At 36.3% G+C, this 14,158-nt stretch overlaps 1 long non-coding RNA gene across 3 annotated transcripts in view; it reads right to left on the bottom strand.

The window, feature by feature from the left end:
* Nucleotides 1-14,158, bottom strand: part of LOC134740278 (uncharacterized) — a 69,901-nt gene that overhangs the window by 46,253 nt on the left and 9,490 nt on the right. The gene's annotated exons all lie outside the window — the stretch shown is intronic.

The following is a 14,158-nucleotide window of genomic DNA, read 5'->3' as shown; positions in this document are numbered from 1 at the left end:
TCCACTTAGCATTCTTCTGATTATACTTTAGCCAGGTTGCTGAAAGAAAATACTCTTACTATATTAATGCAAATATTCTATTTCTTATAAAAGTTATATTTCTCAAAACTAAATTAATATTTTGGACTTCTATAATGGTTTCTTAAGCATGTTAAAATCTCCACTGATAACGGGCATACCTTACATTATGGACTATAGTATATTCATTACTAACAAGCAATATCTCCAAAAAGACAGTCTACCAAGCTTCTTTTAGGTAGAGATTAACACACATTGGCCTAAGAAGATAAAATTTTCTCTTTCTTTTGTGTTTTGTTTTGTATAGTTATTTAATTCTTAACATTCTTAATTATCACTATCATCAGTAGAAAATACAAGGGTTGAGGATAACAAGAGCTAGTATTTGTTAGTACCTACTATTTTATTCCATCTGGACAGCTGGAACAAAATGCCATAAACTGAGTAGCTTATAAATGATTGAAATTTATTTCTCACAGTTCTAGAGGCTGGGAAGTCCAGGATCAAGGCATTGGAAGATCTAGATCTGGTGAGGGCCCACTTTCTAATTTCTGTACGGCATCTTATAACTTTGTCCTCACATGGTAGTAGTAAAGAGCTACCTCTCTGGGGTCTCTTTTATAAAAGCACTTATTCTAGTTATGAAGGCTCTGCTTTCATAACCTAATCACCTCCCAAAGGCCCCACCTCCAAATGCCATAACCTTGGGGGTTAGGATTTTAACTATATGAATTTTAGAGGGAAAATAAAGATTCAGACAATAGCACATAGCATCTACTGTAAAGCCTACTTCACATGAAAAGGTAAAGAAATGCTGTGCCAAAAAGCATAGGTTTTCATTCCTTAGATACATTGATGAAAATTCCAGCTTGGGTACTTTCCAGTTGTGTGATTTCAGAGGTTATTCTACAGCCTGAAGTCTTATTTTCTTCCATAAAACAGGAGAAATAAAGGTACTCATCTCATGGGCCTGCCTCTTGGAATGTGGTAGGATTGTACCCATCCCCTTTCAAGGTTGCTGTAGCTACATAACTTACTTTCACTAATGCCACATAAGCAGAGGTAGTATGTGAGCTTCCATTTGAGATAATGGGTTGGAAACCAGAACACCATTTGTTATTTACCATTTCTCTGCCATGGTAAAGCCATGTGTCAAAACGGATCTTCCATCATTCCAATTCTCTAAAAAGCCACAATGATCAGAGCTCCCTGTTGACTACATTAGGCAGAAAGTTAATAGTAAACCTGGTGATATTTGCAGCCTATGTATTTTGATTGATATCCTACTGATAAATAGAACTCAAACCAAAATTGTCTGATTCTTTTTTTAAAAAATGCTTTTTTACCCTCTATATTGTGTCCATTATTAAAAACAATAATTTATTTAAGGCATTGTGCTGAACATCTGTTATACAAATTGACAAAAATCTCTAGTACATGCTTTCATAGTGCTTTTGAACTTCAGAAAAAAATTGCATGTCAGAAAGTATCTACCGTATAGGAAAGAATATAAAGCATCATTTTATTAATGGCTTAATCAATATTTGCTACAGGAGATCAAATGGAGGGAAATATTTGGATTCAATTCATTAGAGAAATCTTCAGGACATAGAGGATTAGTAAATTGTCCTGAGTAACATGTTTTACATCTTCCATAGCAACTTCTTTGCAGTTGAAATGACCAATTTATTAATCCAAGCAGAGGCTTCAAATATCTTTAACTGATTAGGCTTGTCATCTCAGCTTCTGCAGTTGCTATGACAGAAACCTACCAGACCTAATGGAGGATGAGAATTATGGAAAAGACGCACTGAGATGACCCACAAGGGAAGTAAGAGGTTCCTGCAGCTGAATTGTATACCCACAGGTGCAAAATGAGCTTAGTGAAATTTGTCACTGAAATTTTGAGATCATTTGTTATACGGCAGTATTGTGGCAGTAACTGAGCACTTACATAAATTTAAAGAGCACTTACATAAATTTAAATGTATCTAATTTTTCCATTATTCCCCCCATAGTGCACAAAATTTAACTAAAAAATATTTGTTTTTATTAAAGTTATTCTGAGCCAAATCAGAAAAAAAGCCAAAGGATGCAAAATACATATTTTTGCATATACTACTGATATGCAAATTATGAGATGTAATTTTTGAGGCTTCTAAATCTGTGAGAGAATCATAGTTCATTTTGATGTAGAATTTATGGGTCAATAACAGTATGTTGAATTTTTCCTTGGCACTGAACAAGGCTGAGACAGATGTTTCTGGAGTCTAAGACACAAATATTGGTTTCTGCCAAAGACTCTAATTAGTCTTACATATAGTTTAACTTGTTTGGGATATTAAGTATCCTATAAATAGCTCTGTATTTTTGCACTTTAAGGCCATACACTTTTTATAAAGAACGAAACCCTAAATGGAAGTGTGGAGCATGGCATACTTACAAAGTTTTCATGATGGAATTAGTTCCCACAAAACCATTTTATAAGTGTTGAATGTAATTACAGGAAAAAAATGATGCAAAAATTAAAACAAGACAAGCAAAAATATGTATTTTGCATCCTTTGGCTTTTTTTCTGATTTGGCTCAGAATAACTTTAATAAAAACAAATATTTTTTAGTTAAATTTTGTGCACTATGGGGGAAATAATGGAAAAATTAGATACGTTTAAATTTATGTAAGTGCTCTTTAAAAAGAGTAGAGTGGCACATACTCTTTTTTAAATTCAATACAATAGGTGCAATAAATGTTGAATATTTCAAACTATATAGGTGTAAAATAAACCAAGTAATGGTCACATGTTTGGGGACACATACAAAACGCATCTTATATGTGCCATTTGCTCACTAATAAATTTCTTACGGAAACTAGTACTCTTATCTATGTTATATACTTCCTTGAAAGGCATAAAGAGTAGAATTTATGTTTTAGCTACCCAAATATTTTCAAAAGGTGAAAATAAAGGTGTCCTTTATTCATGTAAAAAAGAAATCAAGTAATATAATTTCTGTGTTTATAGTTTGAGTACTCCTTTTTTTCCTTAGAACTATTCTAGTCAATTACTAATAACAGCATTTTCTAGGCTACTTAAACCACTTTAACATCAAAGACTTGTTGGGTGTCTAGTATTAGTCTAAGTTCTTTGACCCTTCACAAGAACCATGAGACTATATAGAACCCTATAAAAATCAAGTTCCTGTTTCATACATAAAATTTTCTACTGTACCTGTCTCCTTGCATATCTAATTGGTAGCTCAAATTTAAGGAATTTAAAATAAAATTTCTGATTTCTCATTACTTTTTCTTTCTCTGAGTCCTTCCAAAACAAGCTTATTAAGCCCATTCTTTCCCAGTTTGATGATGGCATCACTATCTGCTTAGTTGCTTGATGAAAACTAAACAAAATAATTACATACACAGCAAAACTTTGCATTTGTTCTCTGCTCTGGCTAAACATATTTCTTCTAGTTCCCTACTCAGATAGCTTCCCCAGTTATCCTCTGTCTTATTACCCATCATATATTTTCTAGAACTTATCTGAAAGAAGAGTTCTATACTTATAGCTGTTAAAGGAAGTTAAAACTGCATATGAAGCCTGATACATATTCTGAAGGATTGTTCAGTTTAGTTGCGGAAATACAGTCTAATATGCAAATTCCTTTTCTTATTTTTCGTTTTGTACATGTAGTTGTGTGCTAAGACTAGGCTAGATGCAGGACATATGATGCACAATTAAAGGAGACATGATTACTAAACCTTATGGTATTTACAGTCAGGCCATAAAGGCAGACATTAATTGAGAGAAAAAATGCAGGCACAATGTAGGAGGAATAAATAATGATTTGTCCACTGTGATAAAAACCTTTAAAGAAACATTTATGCTCACATTTGAAAAACAAAGGAGTGCAAATCAAGGGTAAAAGAGGAACATTCTAGACAAGAGAAGCAGTGTGTATGGGGAACTTGCAGACAAAACAGAGCTTCAGAGAGAGGGCTTAGTAGCTGGAACACAGCGTCAGGAGAGATGCCAACAGGGAAGCTGGGGGGTGAGGGAGGGACCAGAATATCTGAGGCCTTGTATGTTCCTTCATACTAATAGTAATAAGAAATTCTGGAGGGCTGTAAGCAATGAAGTGATAAAATTTTCATTTTTAAAGAATCACTCTGGGAGCTCTGTGGGGAATGGACTATAGCCCAGCAAGAGTGGATATAAGGGGACAGGTTAAGTGCTAGTACAATATTGCAAACCATGAGTGATAATGATAGCCCTAAAAGAACTGAGTAATAAATGTTAACTCCATATTATTATTATTATTTTTTTTCCACTTTGCTCGCAGTGTTATAGTATAGGGCATAGAGATATAGGTAGAGAATAGAGGACATAGTATAGAGAATAGATAATGGTTGGGACAAGAAATTCACATAGTAAAGTTGACAGTGTATTTGCCTGTAACCTTCATGTACATCGCAACATTCAACTTATAAAATGATCTAACATATGTGTCATGAGTCCCTCTGGACCATGGAAATTTCACTAGTTCACTAGAGGGGAGATTATTAATATCAGTAAGAAATAAATTTGAAAAAATTTCAGAAACATGTTAAGGGAATATTATTGACTTTGCACAAATATCTATCATTCTAGGATGAAGAACACATTCTTATTAACCTTCTCCTTCAATTTAAGGAGATTAAAAGAACTTGTGAGTTCCAGCATGTCTCTGACCCCCATTCCTCCCAAGTTCTAAATGGATTCCTCTGAGATGTCACTGATTCATCTCAAGCTTGGAACTTGGGTTCATTCCTCCTGGTTTGGCCGATTGTTCACCTAACCCCTTTGCTGTGACAAATCTTAGCAAAACTAGGGGTCCAAACACAGACGCCTTCTCCCCCTCATAGTTTTCTTCAAAGCCAAAGTCAGCACTGAGTTAGGCAACTTTACTTTCAGACACCTGTGTTGCCTCAGGGGCCACCTTGACATACACATGTCAAGAGAATTACTGATTCCATATCTGATGATGTCCTGATTCCACTTTCACCATACAAAGCAGAGATCAAAGGTGTCACTCACAGATACTCATCTATTCTGCCTTAGTTGTTAAATAACTGTCTAGTCATTCATGTGAAGAGCCTCTTGTTTCCCAAGTGATGTGCGTGGTTTCAAATGACACATCTTGAACAGGATTTATTATCAATCAGTCAGGCATATGGAAAAAAAAATCAGTGAAGAGTATCCAACACATTGGAGTAAAGTTCTTCAGAGATGATAAGCGACTATTTAAATGTCAATCTTTCTTTAGGCCCACTCTTTGGAAATGACCTTAGTATACAAGATTCTTAAGAAGTGTTTTCTCCCTTCCCAGGTAAGAAATAGCATTCTTTGAATCCCATCTTCCTTGATATTAAATACATATGGTAAACCCAGGATGAGAGAGTAATAGGTAATTCTCATAGATTGATCATATACTTTTTTCTCTTCTTAATCTAGTCTGCTTCCACAGAGGCTATTCTCACAGTTTCACTATCCCTGTGTATATGTCTGTATAAACAAATTTGAATTTGTGTATTAAATCCTGCTTACCCATTTAAGTGGCAGACTTCATAATTCAAGTGACTACCGAACATATTCACTCACATCTCACAGAGACGCCTTTGCCTGAACCTTCCCACAGCTGCACATGCCATTCTTCCCCAATGCTGCTTCTCTTTCAGTTTCTCCTATCCTGGTTAATGATGTCACCATCACCAATTATTCAAACCAGAAACCTGAAACTCATCTTGAGCTCTTTCTTCTAACTCACCTCCAACATTCAAGCCATTGTCAGGCTTATGGATCTACTGTTCAAATTTGAATCTGTCTCTCCACTTCTACTAATATGCTTCAGAACCCCTTTTCCTAAAGTTCCCTGTAATTCTTTAGCCATAACTCTTATCAAATGTTTTGGTAATTTAAAAAATAAATTCAATTTTCTCCATTGGACTTTAAGCTTTGAGATAAAATTTCAAAATGTCTGACTTATTCCTAAGTATGATCTCATTTAATGGTTGGTTGCCTCGTATTGCGCATTTGATAAATATTTGTTAAAAGAACACTTCACTAAATAATTTCATTAGAATTATTGCTACTAGCCCACTAGAAAAATATTGATCACATGCCAACTGTATTCAATACCATGTTCTATGGACTGGATAGAGAAAAATGAACAAGACAGCATTCCCGTTTTTATTGCACTCACATGAATACATAAATCTTAAGTGAAAATGTAATTAAAAATCTCTATCCTAAAATTAAAACATTCCAATAATTTAGGGATATAAATGAGACTACACAGGCCTGTATGTGTTAATGTGGGTTGTTTTAACAAAGTCAAACATTTATAATGGCTCAGATATGGTAAAAGCTTATTTCTCATTCATGAAAATTATAAAATTGCTATTCCTGATTAGTGGACAGCTCTTCTCCAAGTTCTAACCCAGATGCTTAGAACTCTTCTATTCTATGGCTCTGATAATCTGCAACATGGCAATGTTAAAATAACTGTGATGATAACCATCTAGTTAGTGGCACTGGAAATAATACGGAGGATCATCTTTAGGAGATTTTTCTAGGCTTACCCCATACTTGTGCTTGCATTCCACTAGTTAGAAACCAGTGATATGGTCATGCCTAACTACTAGAGTCATTGGCAACAAAGACTAGCTGAGTGCCCAGGAAACAGAAAAGTGTCTTGTTGGGTCTCAGTGTAGACACTGAGAGTGTCTGGCTAGTCGCTGCCACAAAAATGTGGGCATAAATGTTTTTATTCCATAAAATATTCAAGGTACTAAAGGAAATACTTATGTCCCAGATGACAAGGAAGATCTTAAAAATGTTTCAGTGCTCTACCCTGAAAATCATGATCTAAGTTTTATTGAGTCCTAACACAGTCAACATATGCTGGGTTTTGGTTAGAAAAATTTATGTTTGTGAGTTCAGCTTCTTGCTTACCAAATTGTCAGTGTTTTATTTGTCCTAGAACAGGATACAACTCTAAAATATTTTTTTCCAAAAGTGACTCTTTCTGTTAAAATAAAAAGATTTTATATTTGAAAGAAATTGTGAAGCCAGGAAAGCAATTTTTTTCACAAAGTTTAGATATTATTTTACTGATTTTTTTTTGTTTGTTTTGTTTGTTTTTTTTTTTTTTGAGACATGGTCATGCTCTGTTGTCTAGGCTGGAATGCAGTGGCATGAACGCAGTTCACTGTGGCCTCGGTTTTCTGGGCTCAAACAATTCTTCGACCTCAGTATCCCAAGTAGATGGAACTAACTATAGGCACACACCACTATGCCTAGCTAATTTTTCTTTTTATTTTTTGCAGAGACAGGGACTTGCTTGTTTCCCAGGCTGGTCTCAAACTCCCAGGCTCAAACAATCCTCCCACCTTGGACTCCCAAAGTATTAAGACTACAGGTGTGAGTCACTTCACCTGGCCTGCTGAATCTATTAAGGGTGATAATTTTATGAATTTTATGAATATTTTCTGAGATGAGACACTGATCAGATAACCAAATATCCTATTCCTTCCTTACAAAACAATCAAAAACTTACTTTAAGTATTTTTTATTTTTTGAGACAGAGTTTCACTCTAGTTGCCTATGGCTGGAGTGCAATGACACAACCTCCCCTCACTGCAACCTCTGCCTCCCGAATTCAAGTAGTGATTCTCCTGTCTTAGCCTCCCAAGTAGTTGGGATTATAGGTGCTCGCCACCTCACCCAGCTAATTTTTTTTTGTATTTTTAGTAGAGACAAGGTTTCACCATATTGCCCAGGCTGACTTGAACTCCGGAACTCAGGTGATGAACCCGCCTCGGCCTCCCAACATGCTGGAATTACAGGCTTAAGCCACAGTGCCTAGCCATCTTAGGTCTTTTGTGTTGTTCTCCTGATTTCTCTATGAAAAAAACAAGCATTTTTTTCCACCTAATGATTATTTCTACAGTTTTCTCCAAAATATTCATTCTAATTAGCTCTTATCTTCTCCAAAATTAACCCACTTAATGCTGCTTTGGTTTACCTAGCTGATTTTACAAGAGTTTCTCAAATTCCATTTCCAAATTGAATATAATTTTCTCATTTTAATAGCTTAGTTTCTAAAAGGATCTCCAAATATCTAGTACATTTATTTATATTTTGAAACAGACAAAGATTACATTAATTTATTTATCAAATACATCACATTGTCATATGGTGTGGAATTTGTGATCAAATAAAATTCTCAGGGATTTTCTCACATAAACCTCTGTGAAAACTCTTCCTCATATGTTTATGAAAGCAATGTTTAGTGCTATGAAGTCATCTATTGTGCACCTTGATTTTAGCATTGATTGTCTTATTTCATATTCATTCTAGTTTATATACTCACTATTCTTCTTCTTCCTTCCCATATAGATATGTACTGAGAAGAAATCCTGAATGTTGGCACAAAAGGTCATTAAAACAATGTCTAATGCTTACTATCATGTCTAATAAGTAAATAAATAGACATACATCTTTTAAAGACATATTTAACAGAGTTAATTAAGTCCTACTCCAATTAAATTTATCCTAGGGTATGAATCTTTTGAAATAAACTTATATTGTAAAGATTTTATCTCACACATTGTTTTCTGAGTGTTTTATTAGGCACAGCCTTGAAACTGCCCCTTTCTATGTTTTTGTCTAAAATATTTGTGAAAATGCTGATGCTAGAATATGAATATAGATTCCTGGATTGCACCAATAAAAATCTCCTCTAGCTTGGGAAGTGTTCCATTAGCAGAGAATTCACTCAATGGTGTTAATGACTACATCAGGATTGTCCTCCTAAGAATGCATTTCTTCTTTTATGGCTTCACACATAGATGATGCTGTAAGGAACACAAAGTTGGACAGAGAAGAATCCCATTATCCATGAGGAATGCCATTCTTCCTGGGAGGGTTAGAGGTGAAGCTGATCTCAGAGATATGAAGATGCCGATAGAATCTCTGGGGTATAGCGTGGATGTGAAAGAAAATGTCACTGCTTCAGTAAGTTTTATCATACACAGAGACAATGGTAATGGCTTTCATATTCTTAAATAATGTTAGAAAGCTTAGTTGTAGGACCAGGGAATATAATCTCTTCATAATCTAAAATCCAAACTTGTCATTGGAGGATGCCGGATGCTACATGTTCTCTTATAACATAAGAATTATTCAGCAAAAGCCTGGTATAACTTAATTGGGGAGTGTTTTATTAACTCAATAATGCGTCCTTCTCTTTATATCTCTGGATGATTTCCTATAACACTTTCTTCCCTTTTCTCCAAACTAAGACTAAAATTTTTCTTGTCACTCCATTGTTTATCATAAAATTCGTTAAGAAATCCCTTATGTATTTATTTATTTGATTTCTAAGGTGCCATGATAGTGAATTACACAGTCCAAAATCAGTGGTATAGAGCCTTTTAGGAAATGACTACAGAGCTGAAGGCATTTGCTCATTGCCCAGAGCACAGGACCTCTGACAGCACTTTCCTGGTGTTCATGTCTCATGGCATTTGGGAAGGCCTTTGTAGGAAAAAGTACTCTGAGTAACTCCCAAATATATTAGAAGTCAATGAAATTTTTCGAATGTTGAATACCAGGAACGGTCCAAGTTTGAAGGAGAAACCCAAGGTGATCTTCATCCAGGCCTGCCGCGGTGGTGAGTGCTAAGGTCTTTAAGAACACCAGACATTCAACCACTGACTTCATCTGTATGCATCCAGGATTTTTCAGTTTCTTTATGTCTGTCTTTTAATGTCAAAGAACTCATACTGTCAGTACTCAAGATTGTGGCTTCTGTGAATTAGATGGCTGGTTGGTAGATATTTGTTCTGATGACTTTATCTTGCCCAAATTTGTTCTGGTGACTTTATCTTGCCCAAATTCTTATCTAAGGGGTCTGGGGAGCCAGGCCCTACAAACCGTAAATTCTCATCAGATGGATTTTCTTTAACCCTGTGTATCATGACTTTAGAATCTCCTCTGGCATACCATTATGTGATAAGGAGGAAAGTCAAAATATTTTACCCCAAAACAGGTTTCTTTGCTATATTTTGAAATGGCCCTGCAAAGTTGTCCTTTGTGTCGGAAAATTTGCATCTGTAAAGAATCTCTGTTAACATAGCTAGATCATTTTCTTCCAGGCTCTCCTAATCCTGAAGAGATTAACTAAGAGTCTAGCACCTTTTAAAGGTCTGAATAGGAAACATTTGTCATCTATTTTCTCTAAGGCCCATCACTACAAGACTTCAAAAGAACCTTGGTCTCCACAATCTTTTATCTTAACCTGAACGTTTCCTTTCTATTGATTTTAAGTCTTTAGGCAAACTCAACCAATTATCAACCAGAAAATGTCTAAATTTACCTGTAGCCTGTAGTCCCACACTTTGAGTTGTCCCACCTTTTTGGACCAAATGAATGTATTTCTTAAATGTATCTAATTGATATCTCATGCCTCCCTAAAATGTATAAAACCAAGCTGTACCCCAACCACCTTGGGCATATGTTCTCAGGACCTCCTGAGGGCCTGTGTCATGGGCCATGGTCACTCATATTTGGCTAAGAATAAATTTATTCAAACATTTTACAGAGTTTTACTCTTTGCATTGACAATAATTTGGTGATCAAACATGTGGCACCTCAGAGAAGACTCAGGACCCCAAAGGAGTTGCCCAAATATGGAGCCATGGTAGCAGCAGGGCCCATTGAAGCCTACATGACTTCAAGCTTCTCATCTGGTGGAACTGGTAAGTCCTCCTGAGCCCCCGACTTCTCTTTGGTTGATGGTCTTTGATTTATCTTAGCTGGTTTTTCTCCCAGAAAGTTGTTGTTTCAGGATTTTAATTATAGTTTGGAGATGCTTTCCAAGGAATTCTCTCAATTGCTTTGTCTCCCAAAATTAATCTTAATTCGCTTTGCACATTTGCATGAGGAACTGAATTGTTGATTTCACTGGTTAATAAGAAACTGAGTTTTCTCAACTTTTTTTTGAAGAGAAAGGGCATTTGCTCCTCCTAGCCAAAAGGCACCCCTGGGTGTGTCTGGGGGTTGACCCCTTGTGACATGCAGCAGCCCTGTAGGAAAATCCCCAACAAAAATTAATTATAAAAATGGCTTGTCCAGGAAATAAATATCAGGCTAATCATCCAGTGTTTTGAGCCCTCTCAGAGTTCATAGAACTCTGGAGAGAGAAACTGAGACATGTACAAGGGTAGACATGACTCAGTGGTGACACACTGTAGAGTCCTGCTCACTAACAGTACAAATCGATCCACCACACAAAAACCCTAGGCTACAGCTCAGTTTGTCCTTTTAAGAAAAAAAAAACAAACAAAAAACAGAAAACAAATAATCTAAGAATGAGTAGAAAACAAGGAGGAAAACCCTATTTTGAGCACTTTGTAGGTTTTATGGCACCTCTACTTGTCAGAGTATTGGGGGAAACCCACCGCCGATAATTCTTTGTGGCCACTTATCTATTTCCCTAAGTGTCGGCCAGTCTGAGAAATAAAGGGAAAGAGTATAAAAGAGAGAAATTTTAAAGCTCGGTGTCCGGGGGAGACATCACATGTCGGCAGGTTCCGTGATGCCCCCTGAGCCACAAAACCAGCAAGTTTTTGTTAGTGATTTTCAAAAGGGGAAGGAGTGTACGAATAGGGTGTGGGTCACAGAGATCACGTGCTTCACAAGGTAATAAAATATCACAAGGCAAATGGAGGCAGGGCAAGATCACAGGACCAGGGTGAAATTAAAATTGCTAATGAAGCTTTGGGCAAGCATTGTCATTGATAACATCTTATCATGAGACAGGGTTTGAGAGCAGACAACCAGTTTGACCAAAATTTATTAGGTGGGAATTTCCTCATCCTAATAAGCCTGGGAGCACTACAGGAGAGCGGGGCTTATTTCATCCCTTATCACAACCGTAAAAGACAGACGTCCCTAGAGCGGACATTTTAGAGACCTCCTCCTAGGAACGCATTCTCTTTCTCAGGGCTGTTCCTTGCTGAGAAAAAGAATTCAGCAATATTTCTCCTATTTGCTTTTGAAAGTAGAGAAATATGGCTCTGTTCCGCCCAGCTTTCAGGCAGCTAGACCTAATGGTTATCTCCCTTGTTCCCTGAACGTCGCTGTTATCCTGTTCTTTTTTCAAGGTGCCCAGATTTCATATTGTTTAAACAATTTGTGCAGTTAACGCAATCATCACAGGGTCCTGAGGCGACATACACCCTCAGCTTACGAAGATGATGGGATTAAGAGATTAAAGACAGGCATAGGAAATCACAAGAATATTGACTGCAGAAGCGACAAGTGTCCATGAAATCTCCACAATTTATGTTCAGAGATTGCAGTAAAGACAGACGTAAGAAATTATAAAAGTATTAATTTGGGGAACAAATAAATGTCCATGAAATCTTCACAATTTATGTTCTTCTGCCATGGCTTTAGCCAGTCCCTCTGTTCGGGGTCCCTGACTTCCCGCAACACCAGAGTTTATGTGAAAGGAAGTAAATCATCTTTGTGCACATTTACATTACGAAGAAAGAGCCCAAAGGTTGAACAACAAACTATAGAGTTCCTAGGTCCTATTATCTTTTCTGCCTGCTTTAAATCTACCATTACTTTTCTGCTGAGATAAAAACCACTCTTTGCCTTTGTTTCTGTTAGACTGCTTTTCAGTTCTGTATTGAGTATCTTAAGTACTGTAGAAAAGATGTCACTTCTTCCTTTAAGGCTGTCTTGTAATATATATAAGGACTGGAATTGTGTTTCTAAAGAAAAGCATTCAAGTATGACAATATACTACCTGTGTTTTCACCATTAAAAGTGCTGTTTAGTAGTTTAAACTTAAACTATTTAATGTCATTTAATAAAGTGACCAAAATGTGTTGTGCTCTTTATTGTATTTTCACAGCTTTGAAAGAATAAATAATTCAACCATAGATCCCTAATATTTCACAGTCTCCTTAAGAATGTATAACAGTCAACAAACATAAAAGTAATAGCAGACAGAGTATGAGATGCTGAAGAAACACTACAGTGCACTGAATGCAAAATTATGCACCTGTGTTGTGCAGGGGAAATAGTTTGGGGTTAAATCGGTCAGTCAGTGATGTGAAGATTTTGAAGAACTGGAAAAACTACAAATTCAGTTGCAATCATGAGCCTTTTCTAATCCCAAACTCATTAAAAGTGAAGGTGAATGTCTGACCTCTTGCAATCCTTCAATGTTGAACTTCATACTACCATTTTATTTTAAATTTTTTTTAAGTTCTGGAATACGTGTGCAGGATGCGCAGGTTTGTTACATAGGTAAATGTGTGCCATGGTGGTTTGCTGCACAGATCAATCCATCACCTAGTTATTAAGCCAAGCATACATTATCTCTTTTCCTTAATGCTCTCCCGCATCCCTCATCCTCTTATCTGGCCCCCATGTGTGTTGTTCCCTTCCCTGAGTCCATGTGTTCTTATTGTTCAGCTCCCACTTATAAGTGAGAACATGCAGGGTTTGGTTTTCTGTTCCTGCGTTAGTCTGCTGGGGATAACGTCTTCCAGCTTCATTCTTGTCCTTGCAAAGGACATGATCTCATTCGTTTTTATGGCTGCATTGTATTCCATGGTATATATGTGTCACATTTTCTCTATTCAGCCTATCATTGATGGGTATTTTGATTGATTTCATGCCTTTGCTATTGTGATTAGTGCTTCAATGAACATATGCATGCATGTAATGTATCTTTATAATAGAATGATTTATATTCTTCTGGGTGTATACCCAGTAATGGTATTTCTTGGTCAAACGGTATTTCTGTTCTAAATCTTTGATGAATCACCACACACTCTTCCACAATCAACGACCTAATTTACATTCTCACCAACAGTGTCTCTTGAATACAGCACACTGATGAGTCCTGTCTTTTTGTCCAGTTTGCCATTGTGTGTCTTTTAATTGAGGAATTTAGCCCATTTATTTTGAGTTTAATATTGATATGTGTGAATTTGATCCTGTCATCATGATGTTGCCTGGTTAATTTTGCAGACTTGATAATGTAGTTGCTTCATAGTGTCATTGGCCTGTGTATTTTAG

Source organism: Pongo pygmaeus, chromosome 9 (genome assembly GCF_028885625.2).
Source record: "Pongo pygmaeus isolate AG05252 chromosome 9, NHGRI_mPonPyg2-v2.0_pri, whole genome shotgun sequence".
Lineage (NCBI taxonomy): Eukaryota > Metazoa > Chordata > Mammalia > Primates > Hominidae > Pongo > Pongo pygmaeus.
The sequence above is the reverse complement of the archived record's forward strand: the minus strand, read 5'-3'. Positions and strand labels throughout refer to the sequence as shown.